Consider the following 18,158-nt stretch of genomic DNA (forward strand, 5'->3'; position numbering starts at 1 on the left):
TTAAAAAAAAAAGTTTCCCAAACTGGACAACTCACTGGAAGTTACACTAAAGGGTTTAGATGTAGTTGAGATGATAAAGTAAACCCTTGCTGGTTTCAGAATTTTAGTTGGGGGTTGGGGATGGCAGTGTTGTCTCAGAGAAGGCTCAGCAGAGAATATCCGAGCCTGCCAAGATACTGTAAGGGTCCGTTTGACTGCAGTGGAAGCAGGACCGGCTTAATCCGGTAGTTCCTAACATAAGGAGGTGTGTGTGTGGAGAAACTGGCCCCTCCGCACCATGCTTCCGAGTCATTCCAGTCATGTCCTAGCACTTCTCAGAGACGAGCACCACGGAAATGGGCTCAGTTGCCTCCTACCCTTAATGCAGCTCAAGATGGGCCACAGGTGCCCAAGCCCGTCCTGTTCCCCACCAGGATCTGCGGATGGTCGTCGCTCCAGTGAGCGTGACTCTGCGGAGGAACACAGCGCCTCCCCCACCTGGGACGCACACCCACTCCAAGAGAAGCAGGTTTCCATGGAGTCCCCTGTCCACTCATGGACCATCAGCTAAGGAGGGAGGGAATGACCATTGTTCCCTTCCCCAGGACAGGGGAGGGTGGTGAACCCCACAGAGAAGGATACCTGTTGACAGGAAGCGGCCCATTCCCCAGGTGTTCCTGGCTCAGGGTCAGCTGTTTGGTGACAGTTTGCCAAAAATATGCCCATTATCTGCAAATCATAGGATTCTAGAGTCCGAAGGACTTAGGAGATCCTGACTGGATCCTTCATTTTGCTTGTGAGCAAACTGGCCACTTCTTTCAACTCTTAGGCATGGAAATGTGCGAGCTGGGCACACAGAAGTGCACCACGCCGCCTGCAAGAGGCTTGCCAGGCTAGCGACATGGTCACCTGCTGAGTGCTTTAGTGGGACGAGGACGGACAGGGTAAGGACAGCAGAGATGGACAAGGGGGGGGCGGTCAGGGAGGCCTCTAGGGAGATGACATTGGAGCAGAGCACTGAAGAAAAGGAGGGAATTGCCATAAGGAGGAGTGTGTATTCAAGCTTCTCCAGGCAGAGGAACCAGAAGGACGGGGGTATGACCCGTAGTGGGAGAAGGGAATCGGAAAGCTAGAGGCCAGGTCCCACCCTGTAAGCTTTCCCCTGGGGAATTGGAAAGTTTTGAGTTACCAGGAGACACCAAAAGGTGTTCTTCCTCCTTACTTTAAAAAAAAAAGAAAAGAAGAAGAAAGGGAAGGGTTAGTAGAGACGTGCTCATATAGAAATACTAGAAAATCCAGAGCTCAGGCATCTTGCCCCCTGCCACCTAGAGTCACGGAGGCTTCCGGGGGGCGGGGGGTGGTTCAGGAATCAAATGACAGAAATGGCTGTCCTGACCACAGGTGAGTCTCCCTGAAGCCAGTTCTAGCACTCCCTCTCTCACAGTTTAGCAAACCTAGAAGTTAAGTCTACCTGTCGAGAGAATAAGGGAGAGAAAGTTTCCAGTAATTCTGTCTTCGGAAGGGAGGTGGGCCTCAGGCGAGAGGGTCCTGGAATGCTTCAGAGGGGCGACCTTTGATCTTATTTTTTTTTTCCTTTTTCCTTTCCCTTTCTTCTCTCTTCTCTCTCTCTCTCTCTTTTTTTTTTTTTTTTTATGTTTTCAAGTGGCAGAGGGAGGGTACGCAGGAGGAGAGGCGGCAGGTGGATTAAAGTCCCCCGCATATGATGAGCCTGGCAGGAGGCTCTGGAGTGCTCACCTACTGAGTTCGGAAACCACCGCTTGTCCCCCTGGATTCCGAGGCAACCCTCTCTGAAGCCGGGAGGAGGTGCAGTTCCGAACTCGGCCAGCAGGCGGGGCCCCGCTCCAATTCTTGGAGCTGCCGTGGTTCCAGCGTGACCTCCCAGGGCTGTGGTGTGGGAGCGGAAGCCAAGAGGAAGGAGACCCGTCTGACTCCTGGTCGCGCGCACCCTTACCGCACTTCGTGTATGTTATTCCCCTTCATTCTCCCAACAGCTCTGAGAGGAAGCCAGGAGAGCCCCATCTCACAGCCGGGGAACTCGAGGCTCTGGGAGAGTCACACGCAGGCAAGTGGTAGAGCAGTGATTCAAGCCTGGGCCTGGTGTTTTGGACTCTGAAGGGCACAAGGAAGCTCCTGACCTGGGTTGCTGCCGTTTCCGGGCAGGGGGTGTGTGTGAGAGACTGGAGCTTGGGCCTGGGCCCTTTCTAATTTTTCTCCCTCTCAATGTCCTACTGTGGCCAGGACATGGGGGTTCAAGAGCATCCAGCTCCGGGGCCCCTAAACAGACCAGGTTTGGCCACTCACCACTGACAAAATCCAAAGACAGAGGGACGAGTGGTGGCGGGACAGGAAAGGCATTTATTGGGGCTCCTGGGTGGCTCAGTGGCTTGAGCTGCTGCCTTCCACTATAGTCATGATCTCAGGGTCCTGGGATCAAGCCCCACATCAGGGTCTCTGCTCAGCAGGAGCCTGCTTCTCTCTCTCATGCTCCCTCTGTGCTGTCTCTCTCTCTCTCAAATAAATAAAATCTTTAGAAAAGAAGGGGGGCGGTATTTATTCAGTGAGGCCGACACCGGAAAGACAGGGGACTAGTGTCCCAAAGACTTTCTCCCAAGTGCCAAAGTGCCAGGCTTATATTAGGAGAATGTGGGACAGGGGCCAGTGGGTCCAAGCAGGGGGACAGTGAAGGTCAGTCAGGTCCATCATTGTCTTGGGGTCACGGGGTCTTGCTGGCTCAGGGCTGTCCTTATTGCTTGAGGTGGGAGTTCCGGTTACCTCAGGCTAGGCTTTGCCTGCTCAGTCTTTCACCTGAGTTAAGAGGTAAGCTGGAAGGAACTCAGAAAGTTTGGGGTCAAAATGGAGGTAGCTCGAGGCCTCTTTACTCCTTCTGTCTCCATCTCTGGTGTCTTCTTCCAGCTGGGCTCTCTCTTCCCCGAACCACACACACTGTCGCACCTTAGCCAGGGAACAATGTTACTTACTCATCACCCACAAGCAGATGAGCAGAGCAGCCGTGCAAGGAGCTCTCAGGAGAGAGCCTCTGCTGCCCAGGTCTCCTGCCCGCCATTGCCTCCACCTTCCTGTTCCAGCCACGTCATCTGGGCACCAGAGCCTGTCTGCCCTCCCTGCAGCTATGCCCTCCTACTGACGGTCAAGCCCACCCTCTCCTGGGCCCATTACTGAGCACTCAAGCTCAGACCACTCTAGACCTTCTCTTGATTCCCTTTCCCCACCAGCTACCTCAGCTTCCTTCCATTTCTCTGCTGGGCTTTGCTGTCCACCTCCTGGAAAGAATGGTCTTGTCTTGCTGCATCAGCTTCCTCTTTTCCACTCCCTCCTGCATCCACTCCTGGCAGGCTTTAGCCCCAACACTCCCTCAAAACCTCATCTGCTTATATACCCTGGTCAGTTGCGTCACAATCACTGCTCCTCCTAGAATATTCCAGAAGTTGCCCCTTAAACCTCCAGAGGAAGACCGATCTTTCCACTGCAAGTCTGGCTCTACTCCGCACCCACCCCCAATATCTCTCAGTTTTCCTGCGTCTCCCCGCCTTGCTGACACTGCTGCAGCCACCCTCGGGGGGCTGGCTGGTCTCCCAACCCTACCCCTGTGGCTGGGACTCTTCCCCAGACGTCAGCATGGCCCCCTCCCTCACTGCCTTCAAGTGGTGAAAGAGGAAAGCAGGCTTTGATCTCTAGGAGCTGGCCTGGCACTCACTGCTGGGCCTTGGTGTTCTCCTATCGAACAATTTCACAGCACATCGACATCAGAAAAAGCCCCGCTGTGTCGATGATGAACACAAACAGGACCACTCCATAACCAGGTCTGAACACAGACAAAACATGAACATTGCCCAGACCACAAAAAGGACCACCATCGGGGCACCTGGGTGGCTCAGTGGGTTAAGCCTCTGCCTTTGGCTCAGGTCATGATCTCAGGGTCCTGGGATCGAGTCCCACATCAGGCTCTCTGCTTGGCAGGGAGCCTGCTTCCTCCCCTCTCTCTGCCTGCCTCTCTGCCTACTTGTGATCTCTCTCTCTCTGTCAAATAAATGAATAAAAAATCTTTAAAAAAAAAAAAAAAAAAGGACCACCATCTTTTTTTTTTTTTTTTTTTTTAAGATTTTATTTATTTGTCAGAGAAAGCGAGTGAGAGCGAGCACAGGCAGACAGAGTGGAAGGCAGAGTCAGACGGAGAAGCAGGCTCCCTGTGGAGCAAGGAGCCCGACACGGGACTCTATCCCAGGACGCTGGGATCATGACCTGAGCTGAAGGCAGCTGCTTAACCAACTGAGCCACCCAGGCATCCCAGGACCACCATCTTTATCATGGGTTGACTTGTGGTTCCAAAAGGTGTGCCCACCCAGAACCTCAGAATGTGACCTTCTTTGGAAAAAGAGTCTGCCATGTAATTACAGGATAAGGTAGGGATCTTGAAATGAGATCACCTGGATTAGGATGGGCACTGAATCCAATGACAAATGTCCTTCTAAGGAACAGAAAGGAGGAGAGACACACAGAGGGGGAGGCACGCGAGATGGTACAGAGTTTGGTATGACGTGTCCACAAGGCAAGGAATCCCAGGGATTGCCAGCAGCCCCTAGAAGCCAGGAGGAGGCATGGGACAGGTTCTCCCCCAGAGCCTCCAGAAGAAACCAACCCCGCCAATACCTTGATAAACCCTTCCAGCCTCCAGTCTCCAGGCCTGGGAACGGCCACATTAATGCTGCCATAAGCCATCCAACGTGTGTGATTTGTTACAGCAAACCCTGGAAAGGAATGCACTCTCCCGTGCCAGCTCCTAGGAGAGGGTGTTGCTTCCTACCAAAGACAGCTGTGGCCTTGGCCGGGTTTCCTCTCCTTCTAGATAGAGTTTATTAGGATCCCCAGGGGTGGAATTGGCCTGGTTTCCTGAAAGCATCCAGAGTCAAGCCCTGCTTCCATCAGCACTCCCAAATCCCCTACCCCAAGCTCAAATCCTATAGCAATGCCTTCCTAACCCTCCCTTAGCAAGTCACCTGTAATCCTTGTGGAACCTGCTGTCCCTTGCTCCCGAGTCATAAATCCAACTTGCTAACTGTCCTGTGTTCCAGCCCTCTGTGGCTGGAGGGCACTGACAAAGTCTTCACCCAAAGGCCGGCCCACCTCCCTCTCTCCTCCCCCCTCCCCTTCTCCGTTTCCCCCTGCCTCTCCTCACCTTGTCCCACACTAGGTCACCTTAGTGACTTTCTCTGTGCTGATGGTGGTCTGCTCCCCCCAACCCCCATCTGAATGTGAACTCCACCATGGGGCAAGGATTGTTTGTCCGTTGTGTTTCTGGAACTTTTCAAAATGGTGAGAACCCAGCCCTCCCTGGGCTCTTGGGGTAAGACTTGTTGAGTGAGGGAATGGCAGCCAGGCCAGGAACAAGCCCAGGGAGCTGCTAACCAGTCTGGCCATCGAGAAATCTTCCCTGGAAGGGCCTGGGGTGGGGGCTGGGACTGGATGAGTAAACAGACATGATCCAGGCACAAAGAGTGGGCTTTATGAGAATGTTCTGGCATGTGCGAGAAGCCTGGGGAGGCAAGGGGTTACTTCAAGATTGGAGGAGAATGAGCACTTCAAGGTGGCTGAAGAGGAGGTTCTGGAAAAATCAAGCCAAGAGACGAGGCTGAGAGCTGTCAGGGGCTGGGACGTGAGAGGCCAGGTCATGGGGCGGCAGACTGTGCTGGGGAGCAAGTGAGCTTGGGAAGGCCAAGGGCGTGCCCGCTGGAGGGTGAAATGCCCTTAGCTGGGTCATTGGCAGCCGGAGAGAAGGGGCAGGGTCTGGGGAGAAGGGAGAAAGCCCAGGGTGAATCCTGGGTGTCTGGTCTGGGCATCTGGGGGTGCGGAGGTGCCATTCACCACGGAGGGGAACACACGTCTGGAGTTCAAGGTTGGACTGGAGACCAGGCTTGGCAGATGAGACTGAAGGCGCAGAGGGGGATTCCGAAGACTTCTACCAGAGAAGCCATAGTGGGGAGGGCTTCTGGGAAGGGCGGAGGGAGGCTTACTTCTCTCCTCCTTTCTGTCTGGGGCTCGGGGTCACTTGCTGGGACAGAGGGCTCCTGTCTTTGCTAATGAGTAATTCGCTGCTTCAAGCTTCTTTCGCTTCTTTCGAGAGTGGGGGTGGAATGGGGGGGACGGGAGGGGGAGAGTAGGGGTGGGAGGTTCTGCGAAGCACCAGCCCAGACAGAGGCAGCAGTGGCCACTCTGGAACCAAAGCCCCACCTGGAGGCGGAGAGGGTGTTCTGGCCCTGGGACTCAGGCCCTGTTGTTCTGGGAAAGCGCATTACCGGCGCTGAAGTGGGCAGTCACCAGAGGAAGTCTGGCCACCATCAGCAGTCCACAGGCAGCAGGGCTGGGGGCGAGCCTGGCACAGGCTGGCACGGTCCCTCCTCGTCCCAATGGCCTTAGCCCCCAGCTCCCCCGCAACCCCCACCTGAGCTGGAGGCAGCCCTGCCCAGGTGGGAAAGGGCAGGCGGGTGCTCTAACCCAGAGCCCATGGGCTCCATCTCCCGCTACCAAGCTGCCTCCTAAATGCCTTTCTGGTCTGCCTCCTGCCTCCTCGCCTGCCAGGCCTGGTGGGGCCTCTCCACCACCCTCTGAGCCCAGCAACAGCCTCCTCAGAGCTGTCCCTGCTTTCCACGCCCTCTTCCTCACCTCCACCAGAATCTTGCTAAAGTGCAATTCACCTCATTCAGTGAATCAGAGACTCATTCTCAAAACCTTTGGGTTAAAGGCTAGACTCCTTTCTGGAGTTTTGCAGGGCCTGTTCCTACCAGAAAACTTCTTTTCAGTTCCTCAGTGTGTATCCTTCCTGCTGCCCTCCCCCTTGATCTCTCCCTCAGTCTCCGCCTCCCATCACTTCCTCTGGGCAGCCTTCTGTGGTCCTGGGGTGCGGAAGGGTCTGCTTGTGTAACCCACACTGGCTGGGTTTTCCCCCACCTGGGAGCCCAGAGGACAGAGACTGGTAGCCCGGTTCACCACGATTTCCCAGCAAACCCACAGGGGGCCAGAAATAGAGATGGTTATGGAGCTCTTCCAACCCCCTTTCCTCCCTGGATCCTTGGTTCCTGCCCCACTGGGAAAGCAGGTTCTTCCCAGTTAGAAGAAACAGGCTGAGTCGCGATGCTGTGTCCTTTTGCTTGTGACCCCAGAGCCCTGAGCCCAGTGGCCCTCCCACTGGTGCTGGGAGGACAGAGACATCACCAATCTGAAGTCACATTTCCGCAAGACTCCCAAATCCTTGAGGAAGTAAGGGAATGAGGAGGCAGGGCACAGGCTCCTGTGGAGATGCACAAGAGAGGATGAGGAAGGGACCTTTCCCTTCTCCGAGCCGCACAGGAGGGGTGGTTCGAACCCAGGATCCTGGCTCAGTCCTTTCCTGACTGCAAGACTTGGCACATACCGCTTTACCTTTCTAGGTAGCAGTTTTCCCATCTGTAAAATGGAAAGAAGATCATTTATCCCTCGGGCTATTTGCAGGCTTCGTGAAACAATGCACAGAAAGCCGCTGGCACAGTGCCTGCCCTTGGTGAGCCAAGTTCCCCTTCCTGGGCCTTCTCAAGGCCTCATGCAAATTCAAGTTTGTGCATTGCCTGGCAGGGGATGGATGGGGCAGACCCAGGGGAGCGGGAAGAGGACACAAGGCAGAGTGCTGGGGGCCCGTCTCTGGGCTGTGGGACAGGTTCCTGGGGCTGAGGAAGACGGAGAAAGCCTAATGAGAGAGAGAGGGATCTCTGACCTACTCCAGTCCCCTTTCCTTACAGCTGGGGAAACTGAGGCTAAGAGTGGGCAGCAGCTGTTGTTGTTGCCCGAGTATCACTCAGAGCCAGGTTAGGTACTGCAGCTTTCCTGAACTTACTGCAATGAATGCAAGTTTTGCCCCTCTCTGGAAGCCAGGCCAAGAGAATCACGATGGTGAGGCCACGCGCTTTAGACTCAGACAATTCTTTGGCTCAAGGTCACAAGGAAGAGGCTGTTGTGCGACAAGCCAAGAACCCAGGGCTCCAGACTCTCTGGAACCCTTTCTTCTGCCCCAAAAAGTGTCATCCTCCCAGGATCTGGAGGAAGGCATGGGGGCTGGGGGAATGAGGGCTGATCCCATTCCAGAATCCTCCCATTATCTGTTCAAGGAATGCTAGGAAATAGGCAAAGAAGAGACACGCCCAGCTCTCCTGGAGAAAATCTGCCAGAACAGAATGTGTCTTTGTGGCAAGAGGATTAATTTAGGCTGACTTTTTTTTTTTTTTTTTTTAGATTTTATTTATTTTTTTGACAGAGAGAGAAAGAGAGAGAGAGAGAGAGAGATCACAAGCAGGCAGAGAGAGAGGGGGAAGCAGGCTCCCTGCTGAGCAGAGAGCCCGGTGAGATCCCAGGACCCTGAGATCATGACCTGAGCCAAAGGCAGAAGCTTAACCCACTGAGCCACCCAGGTGCCCCTAGGCTAATTATTTTTATGAAACAGAAAACTCGAGAAGTTTTTCTTCTTGCCTCTCCCCCAACTCTTTAAAAGGATTTTGATGGAAGACCTGTTCCAGGAAGGGAGCTGTCACCAAAGATAACTACCGTATAATATAAACCTGGTGTGGTAGACAGGAGGAGCCTAGGAAAGTCTGCTTGTGAAAATTCTCTCTAGGCCCCATCGTTTCTGTAGGCACCCCCACCCCAAACCTTTGTTAACCAAACATTTACTCTTTCTCACCTTCCTGTGATTGTCTTCCTTCTCTTTGAAGTTCCAGACTACTAAGCCCTTCTTTTTAGCTCCCGATGGCCTATAAACCTTAACTGCCTGACTGGGTCTCATATTCTTATGGCATTGCCATAGATAAAATAATTATATTTGATTTTCTGTTGATCTGTCTCCTGTCAATTTAATTCTTAGACTATCCAGAAAATCTTGAAAAGTAGAGGAGAATTTTTTCCTTCCCAGCACAGCCTGCCAGGGAAGAGATGCTAAGAAAAGAAATCACAAGTAAAGGTCACATTGTAACCATGAGGAGGGCTGTGGAGAAGGGGTTCCTGGTACTGTACTGGGTGACCTAAGGGACCATACGCTGTCTGTGGGAGGTTCAGGAAGCCTTCTTGAAGACGTGATGCTTAGGCTGAGACTCAGGATGGAAAGGTTACTAGGAAATCTGTATCTTGGTCTCTACATCCTATTCCTGACACAGGGCTCCTAAGCCCTTATAAATTCCTAAGTGGGGGCAGCTGGCTGGCTCAGTCAGTGGAGCATGAGACTCTTGATCTCAGGGTTGTGTGTTCGAGCCCCAGGCTGGGCCTAGAGATTACTTAAAAAAAAATTCTTAAGTGAGAAGAGCACTAGGAGCATCTTTGTTCTATGGAGGGGACTCTGGGTGGGCTCCTGGATGACTCCTGAAGGGCGGCTGGTCACCAGAGGGACCAAACCATGACTAGAAGCTTAGAATTTTCAGACCCTGTGCCCCCCCCCTCCACACACTTTTCCGGGGAAAGGAGAGGGGCTGGAAACAGACTTACTACCCGATCAGGCCTATGGGAAGCCTCCATAAAATCCCAATAGTACAGGAAGGTGTGAACACATCCACACCAGGAAAGTGTTATACCGCAACTCTTTAGGGATAGAGGTTCCTGCACTTGGGACCTTCCCACGCCTTGTCCTTTATATCTCTTCACCTGAGCGCTCATCTGGATCCGTTATCACATCCTTTAATAAACTGGTAAGTGTAAGCAAGTGTTTCCCTGAGTTCTGTGAGCCACTCTAACAGATTAATCAAACCTAAGGAGAGTTTCCAATCCATGGCCAGTTGGTCAGAAGCACAAGTGATGACCTGGGCTTGCAACTGACAATGAAGTGAAGGAGAGGGTCTGTCCTGTGGGACTGAGCCCTTACCGTGAAGCTCTCTCTGGGTAGATAGTGTCAGAACTGAGTTGAATGGTAGGACACCCATCTGGTGTTACAGAGAATTAGTTGGGATGGAGGAAATTTCTTGGGAAGATGTTTTTTTTTCCCTACACAGTTACCCAGGCAAGAAGGTGATGTGTATTCTAAGCAGAGGGAATGTCATATGCAAAGGTCCTGTGGTGGGAAGAAGTACAATACAATCTAGAAAAATGCTCCAGCTTTACCTTTTCAAGAATGCAAAGTAGAGACATCTTATTTCCCTTTTCTTCTCCAAAATCACTCTCTACCCATATACATACACATACAGGATGAGAAGAACAAGAAACAGAAATTACCTTCTAGGAAGATTCTTCCAGGAAGTTACCTCAAACTATAATACTGTAGAAAAGCATCAAATGCTCTATATTCCAGTACTGTTGAATAGTGGAATTATTAAATAATTGTGTCTTTTTTCTAGTTCTAAGACTTGGCCTCCTTAGGTCAATGAAATTCCAATATCTGGCTGTAACAATGAAAATCTTCCTAATGAACAAGAACTGTGAAAACAAGCCTCAGAAAGATGAGAAGGTACCTGTCCTCTGTGTCCTGAAGCTGTAGAAACAGAAATACTTATTATATTCCATCATAAAAATGAGTTCAAGGATCAGACACCATAGGGGTCAAAACAAGAACTTTCATAAAAGTATCCATCTTAAAAAAAAAAAAAAGTAAAAAAAGTATTCATCTTGGGTGCCTGGGTGGCTCAGTGGGTTAAGCCGCTGCCTTCGGCTCAGGTCATGATCTCAGGGTCCTGGGATCGAGTCCCGCATCGGGCTCTCTGCTCAGCAGGGAGCCTGCTTCCCTCTCTCTCTCTCTCTCTGCCTGCCTCTCTGTCTACTGTGATCTCTCTCTGTCAAATAAATAAATAAAATCTTTAAAAAAAAAAAAAAAGTATTCATCTTGTTTTCCTGTCCAATATAGGAATTTGATTTTGTTCATTAAAAACATATTAGCTTTATTAATATAAATCTGTCCTTGCACAAGAGAGTCTTCTTCTTTTTTTTTTTTTTTAATTTACTTATTTATTTATGAAGAGAGAGAGAAGAGAGAGCACAAGCAGTGGGGAGAGGCAAAGAGGAAGCACAGCACCCAACTGGGGGTGGGTAGGAACTCGATCCCAGGCCTTGGAGATCATAACCTGAGCTGAAATCAAGAGTCAGCTGCTTGGGGCACCTGGGTGGCTCAGTCAGTTGGCCGTCTGTCTTTGGCTAGGGTAGTGGCCCCGAAGGGGACTTCCTGCTCAGTAGGCCATCTGCATCTCTCTCTGCCCCTCCCCTCACTCATGCATGCACAGTCTCTCTCTCTCTCTCTCTGAAATAAATAAATAAAATCTTAAAAAAAAAAAAAGTGTCGGCTGCTTACCTGACTGAGTCACCCAGGTGCCGAAGCACAGGAGAATCTTGAAAGATGATCATTTCACATTGTACAACACTCTGTGGAAGTAACTTTAAATCCAAATATAAGCCTGAAGCTTTGCACAGTGGCAGGATCATGGGCAAGGAGGTTTATTAGAGGCACGATTATTGCTAATTGAAAACAAAAATAAGGGCTCCTGGGTGGCTCAGTCAGTTAAGCGGCTGCCTTTGGCTCAGGTCATGATCTCAGGGTCCTGGAATCAGGCCCCACACCAGGCTCTCTCCTCAGCAAGGAGCCTGCTTCCCCCCTCCCTCTGCCTGCTGCTCTGCCTACTTGTGATCTCTCTCTCTCTCTCTCTCTCTCTCTGTGTCCAATAAATAAAACCTTAAAAAAAATTAAAACAAAACAAGAAAACAAAAATAAGCCTGTGATGGTACTGGCTATCTTCATTGATAACTTGGTCTGTGATAATTATGTTACAAATGTCATCTCTTAGTTACTTCTAAGCCTTTTCCTGTGGAGGGGTGGGTCAAAGCAGAAGTCAATCCTTGGCAACTCCCTTTCTCACATGATATGTAATACCCATGAAGAACAGAATGAATCAAAAATGCAATTTTTTTTTAAGATTTTTATTTTTAGGTAATCTCTACACACCCAATGTGGGGCTCACAACCCTGAGTTCCAGACTTACACCCTCCACTGATCAAGTCAGCCAGGCACCCCTCAAAAATACAATTTTAAAGAAGTTCTTGTAGATTAAAAATATAAAAGCAGAAACTATTAGAAGTAGAAGAATGGTTCGAAGATGAAGTCTGAAATTTCCTAAAAATTTCCTAGAATATAGAACGAGAGGGCAGGAGATAAAGAAGTGGCCCAGAAGATACAACATATATTTAAAGGAGCTCCTGAAAGAAAACAAAACAAAACAAAACAAAAAACCAGAAAACAAATAAACAGAAAAGCAAGGAAATTTCTAGTACTGAGGGGTGTGAGTTACCAGATTAAAAATATCCATAGGTGGGGTGCCTGGGTGGCTCAGTGGGTTAAGCCGCTGCCTTCGGCTCAGGTCATGATCTCAGGATCCTGGGATCGAGTCCTGCGTCGGGCTCTCTGCTCAGCGGGGGGCCTGCTTCCCTTCCTCTCTCTCTGCCTGCCTCTCTGCCTACTTGTGATCTCTCTCTCTGTCAAATAAATAAATAAATAATCTTTAAAAAAAAAAAAAGTCAGATGCTTGACCTACTGGGCCATCCAGGCATGCCTAAAAAAAACATTTTTTAAAGTAATCTCTACACCCAGCATGGGGCTTGAACTCACAACCCCAAGATCAAGCGACATATGCTCTTCCAACTGAGCCAGCCACGTACTGCCCATCTCAACCATTTTTCTTCCTGAAGATTTTATTTATTTGTTTTCTTGAGAGAGAGCGGGAGAGGAGCTGAAGGAGAGGGACAGCTGCCTCTGCACTGAGCGTGGAGCCCCACGTCGGGCTCGGTCTCAGGACCCAGAGATTAGGACCTGAGCCAAAAATCAAGAGTCTGACGCTGAACCCACTGAGCCACTCAGGCACTCCACACCCCACCCCCGCCCCCACCAGCCATTTTTAACTAAGGACTTAGTGATGTTAAGTACATTCACACTGTGATACAGCCAACCCCCAGAACTTTTTCATCTTGCAAAACTGAACTCAATCTTGTTAAACAACAACTCCTTATTTTCCCTCCCTGTAGCTCCCGGCAGCCACATTTTACCTTCTTTATGAAGTTGGCTGCTCTAGGTATCTCCTAGACTGACTTATTTCACTGAGCATAATATCCTCAAGGTTCATGCTTGTTGAAGCACGTGTCAGGATTTCATCCTTTTTTATGGCTGAAGAATATTCCACTGTAGGTGTGTCATTCATCTGCGGATGGACACTTGGATCTCTTCCACTTCCTGGTTATTATGAGTAACACCACCATGAGCATCCTTGTGCGAATAGCTATTTGAGTCCCTGCTTTCAATTCTTTTGGGCGTATACACACCAGAAGTGGGGTTGCTGGATCATACAGTGACTCTATTTTTAATATTTTGATAAAGAGACCACTTTTCCTTTAACTTCTGCTGGAAGGAGACAGCAGCCCCAGGCTGCTCTCCGCTAGCCCAGAAAGCCTGATCCCTGCCCCAGAAGGGAGCCCTGGTCCTTCCCTCTGCTCACCAGCCAAGCAGGTGCTGTGGTTCCTCCGCAGAGAGGAGCAGGTGGTCTGGCCTCCATCGGATCCCAGTGAGGAAGTACAGGGCCAGAAAGCTCTCTGGGCTCAAACCCGCTTCCCCAGGCTGGAGGCTGATGGTTTCCCTTTCTGGTCTGTTCCTTCCTGGGCTCCCCCCCAGTTTGAGACCTAGTCAGTTCCCTGGCCCAGGGAGCTCCTGCCCAGCCCTCCCCAGCAGCGGCTTTCCCTCCCTTCCTCCCCTCTTCCTCTCTCCTCCAGGCTCCTCCCCTCCCCAACCGCCCCGTCTCTACCTCTCAACCCTCTGTCTCCTCCCTTCTCCCTTCCCCTCTCAGATTTCCTCCCCTCCCCCTCCTTTCTCTCTTCCCCTCTCCTTCTCTGTGCTCTTATTTCTCTCCTCTCCTTCCCCCTCCTTTTTTCTCTGCCCCTCCTCCTTCTCCCCTCTCTCACGCCCTGCCCCTCCTCCTCTTTCCCCCCAACACTGGGGGCTGCGAAAACTCCTTCGCCTACCCCTGCTTCACAAGGTCTAGAAGATAAGGTTTGAAGGACTTTCTCATCACACGGGAGGCTGACAGCCCTTCAAAGCTTCACAACCAGTCACGTGAAGTCTTCATTGAGGACAGACGGAGAGCAGGCATTTCTTTCCAGAAGTCCCTACCCCGATCCTTGTGGAAATCTGCAATGGCGGTGGTGGGGGTGGGGGGCTCCCTCCAGGATGGCCTGTGCCATGGTCTCAGGGAATCCTTGGCAGGGAGCGGCTTATATTATCCTTACAAACCATGTTCTAGAAAATCTAGAAAACAGGGAAAAGACAACAGATGGCTCTTGAGGTCCCCGGGGCTCCCGGTGCGGTGAGCAATCCTGGTTTCATCTGTGAGTTCTGGGAACTTGTCTCTGCTGACCTGGACGGTGACGGGCCCCGGGGCTGAACCTATGAGCCTGTGTGTAACTGCAGGCAGGGACCCCCGAACCCCACAAGAGCCTTGGGACTTGGGAAGGGGCCACCTCTGGGCAGCCAGTGGGGCCTGTGCCAAGAGACAGAAGCCCACAGCACCAGAAGCCTCCTGACTGCTACAGTGTTTTCCGCCGACCCCCCTGGCCAGCGGGCCACACTGGTGGACATAAGGGGACAACAGGTTGCTGTTAACAACCCCCCCCCCCCCCACAGATGCTGCATTGCCCTCCTGGAGAGGACCCCGCCCCTGGAAGGGCCAAGTACCAAGTGCAAAAGTGTTTGGTGTCAACAAATCAGGCAGGGACCCAACCCCTACCCCCTCACCCCCAGTCACCCTGAATCACCCTACTACTGTGACCACAGGAAGCCTGGAGCCACTCATCCTCTGATGCTGAAAACTGTGAGACTTACAGAAATGAGGAACTCCTGTTCTGGGTTGTGGCAGGCCTCTCCTCAGGCTGCCTTCCCCACTTCCCCCTGCCTGCCCGCCCCTCCTCCCCTCATCTCTCCCCAAGGCCCCGCCCACCCGGACCTCTCCACACCCCACTCCACCTCTGAGGAGCTCCCAGGCTGGGAAAAGTGCCAAGGGCTGAGGCCAAGGCTACCGCAGGCCAGGCCCGGCTTCCAATACCATTTCCTCCATTTGCATGCTGTGTAACAGCAAGGAGGAGAGTTTTCCACTCAGAATCTCATTTACCTAAACTAGAAGGCAGGGAATTAAGAGAAGTAAATGTGATGAGGTTCCTGAGAAAAGTCAGAGGCACAAGAGGCCCTCCGAAAACAATCATAAGAACAGATATTGAGCGCTGGGCACGTGCCCTAAGCCCATCACTCTACCATTTCTACCAAGACCCTGCTCCCACCAGCCCACTGGAAAGAGGGGGACCGAGGCTCAGAGAGGTTAAGGAACTTGCCCAAGATCACACAGCTAAGAAGTGGTGGAGCCAGGCTTTGAGCCCAGCTCTATTTTCAAAGCTTATCTTTTTATTCTTCATCCTCTGCTGCAATTCTAGGCCAACCCGAACCGAGCAGAAATCTGTCAGACTTGCTTGGTCCACTGAAATCTCTGGGGAAGAGATGAATAATTATCACTGTTTCCTCCAGCCTGCCTCAGAAGCCCTCGGTTCCTTGGGGCGTCTGGCCGGCTGGGTGGTAGAGCACATAGCTCTTGGTCTTGGGGTTGTGAGTCTGAGCACCACACTGGGTATAGAGATCACTTAAATGAATAAATAAAAATTTAAAAAGAAAATTCCTAGCTTCCTCCACTTTCTTGTCGCATGATCTCAGACAATACTTTTCTGAGCCTCAGTTTTCTCACCTGTGAAATGGGAATGATAATGTCTGTCTGTCTTGCTTTTGGGGAGGCATAAGTGAACATATGTTTGTATTGAGCCTGCGCAGGGTAGGTGCCCACAGAATCACACCTGCCAGTGTTTCTGGAAACAGAGAAATGGCCCCCCTCTGCTTCACATATCCTCCTCCCTGGCCTGTGGCCCCATGGTCCCTGGCATACCTGTGTACCTCTCCTCTCAGCTCTTGCAAGAGTCCTTCCTTTTCTTATTGGGTCCATTGGAGGCTCAACAACCTTTCAACATGACAAATATGCCCACAGAAGCTACAAACACCAGCATACCATTTGACCCAGAAATTCCACTTTGGGGATCTATCTCAAGGAAACATTTTCCACGCATTCATTCAGTGAGTCATTAACAACAGTAATTTATTGAGCATCCACTGTTTGCCAGGCCCTGTGATATGCTGGGACTATACTGGGGAGCAAAGCAGACTGCTACTCCAACCTCTGACCACCAGAAGACAATGATCTTATTTTTTTAAGTTCTGGATTAAAAAAAAAATTTTTTTTTTCTATTTTATTGTAAGTAGGCCCCACACCCAATGTAGGGCTCAAACTCGTGACTCTGATGAACAGTTGCATGCTCTACCCACTGAGCCATCCAGGCGCCCCCAGAAGCTAACTGACTAATTGCTGAGGAGACATTAAATAAACAATTACACATATAAATATAAAACTGCAAAATTGTAATGGCGAGGAAATGTTTCAATGTGTTGTGTTGTAGCAGGCTTTTGCCTGCTAATCTTGTAGGTCCACTTCTGTGCCCAGGAATCTGGGAAAAGATAAAGGCAAAGGAAAGGGAGGATGTTTTCTTTTTTTTTTTTTTTTGAAGATTTTATTCATTTAGGGGCACCTGGGTGGGCTCAGTGGGTTAAAGCCTCTACCTTTGCTTCAGTCATGATCCCAGGGTCCTGGGATCAAGCCCGGCATTGGGCTCTCTGCTCAGCAGGGAGCCTGCTTCCCCCTCTCTCTCTGCCTGCCTCTCTGCCTACTTGTGATCTGTGTCTGTCGATTAAATAAATAAAATCTTTTTAAAAAATTTTTAAAAAAGGATTTTATTCATTTATTTGACAGAGAAAGAGATCACAAGGGAGCAGAGAGGCAGGCAGAGAGAGAGAGAAGCAGGCTCTCTCGATCACAGGATCCCAAGACCATGACCCGAACTGAAGGCAGAGTTTTTTTTTTTTTTTTTTTTTTTAAGATTTTATTTATTTATTTGACAGAGAGAGATCACAAGTAGGCAGAGAGGCAGGCAGAGAGAGAGGAGGAAGCAGGCACCCTGCTGAGCAGAGAGCCCGATGTGGGACTCGATCCCAGGACTCTGAGATCATGACCTGAGATGAAGGCAGCGGCTTAACCCATTGAGCCACCCAGGCGCCCCTGAAGGCAGAGGTTTAACCCACTGAGCCACCCAGGCACCCAGGAAAGGGAGGATTTTAAAGTTTTCTGTTGAGTGTTATCACTCAGTAACTTCTCCTTGAAGGTCAAGGCTGGACCTGATGTCAGCTGGGTCATGGGGTGGGCAGCGCGTCTGTAATGTTTATGCAAAGAAAGAAAAAGACAAAAATAAGAGGCAACCCCGTGGCATGGCGTACTCTGCGACAGATTGTGGGTTCCAAATGCCATTCTCCAATAAAAGGAACCAGGCTTCTGGGGGAAATGGCTGCATGCATGCAGGGCTGGGGCAGAAAAAAGACCAGATGAGCCCGAAGCATCTTGTAGCATCAGACAGTAAGGAAGTGCTGAGAATGCAGAATGAGGAGGGCATGGTCAAGTGACCCAGGGGCCAACCCGAAGGAACTCCCCAGGCTGGAACGATTTGAACAACAACAGAAATAATGTAGTAAAGTAAATACCCATGACTCCATACTCATGTAAATAAATAACAGAATAAATAGATAAATGGGAGGAGAAGAGACACATCTTTCTTACAGAGGACTCCCAATAATTTATTTGGATGTTCCTTCTTCTGTGAAGTGGGGCTTAGCTTTTCCTAATGGTGGGCTGCACTTAGCGACTTGTTTCCAAAGACTGGAGTATAAATGATGGAAATAGCAGGTATCCAGTGGAGAAACCCGAAAACACCGCCTTAACTAAGCTATCACGGTTAACGTCACAGTGAAAAGTCCTGTGCAAATGTCATGTGCTCCCTAGGAGAGGCAGTGATGAGAAGGGCATATCACCTTGGTAGTATCTTGCTGGAAAAACCAAAGCCCCAGTCTAATCATGAGGACGGCATCAGAAGAAATCCCATTTGAGAGGCATTCTGCAAAATGCCTGATCTGTTCTCAAGACTGTCAAGCTTAGAAGAACTGGAAAGGTTGAGAACGGGTCACACACAGGAGACAT

The 18,158-nt window shown here is 50.5% G+C and overlaps 1 protein-coding gene and 1 long non-coding RNA gene across 4 annotated transcripts in view; one reads left to right on the top strand and one right to left on the bottom strand.

Moving 5' to 3' along the window:
- LOC309841656 overlaps positions 1 to 12,518 on the top strand; it is a 963,915-nt gene extending 951,397 nt beyond the window's left edge. Inside the window, exon 3 of the long non-coding RNA XR_014299227.1 lies at positions 12,314 to 12,518. This is a non-coding gene — a long non-coding RNA (uncharacterized lncRNA). The remainder of the gene's footprint in view (positions 1 to 12,313) is intronic.
- The window catches only part of WASF2 (WASP family member 2), a 937,387-nt gene that overhangs the window by 257,585 nt on the left and 661,644 nt on the right, over positions 1 to 18,158 (bottom strand). The gene's annotated exons all lie outside the window — the stretch shown is intronic.

This window comes from Mustela nivalis (assembly GCF_964662115.1).
Source record: "Mustela nivalis genome assembly, chromosome: 10".
Classification (NCBI taxonomy): domain Eukaryota; kingdom Metazoa; phylum Chordata; class Mammalia; order Carnivora; family Mustelidae; genus Mustela; species Mustela nivalis.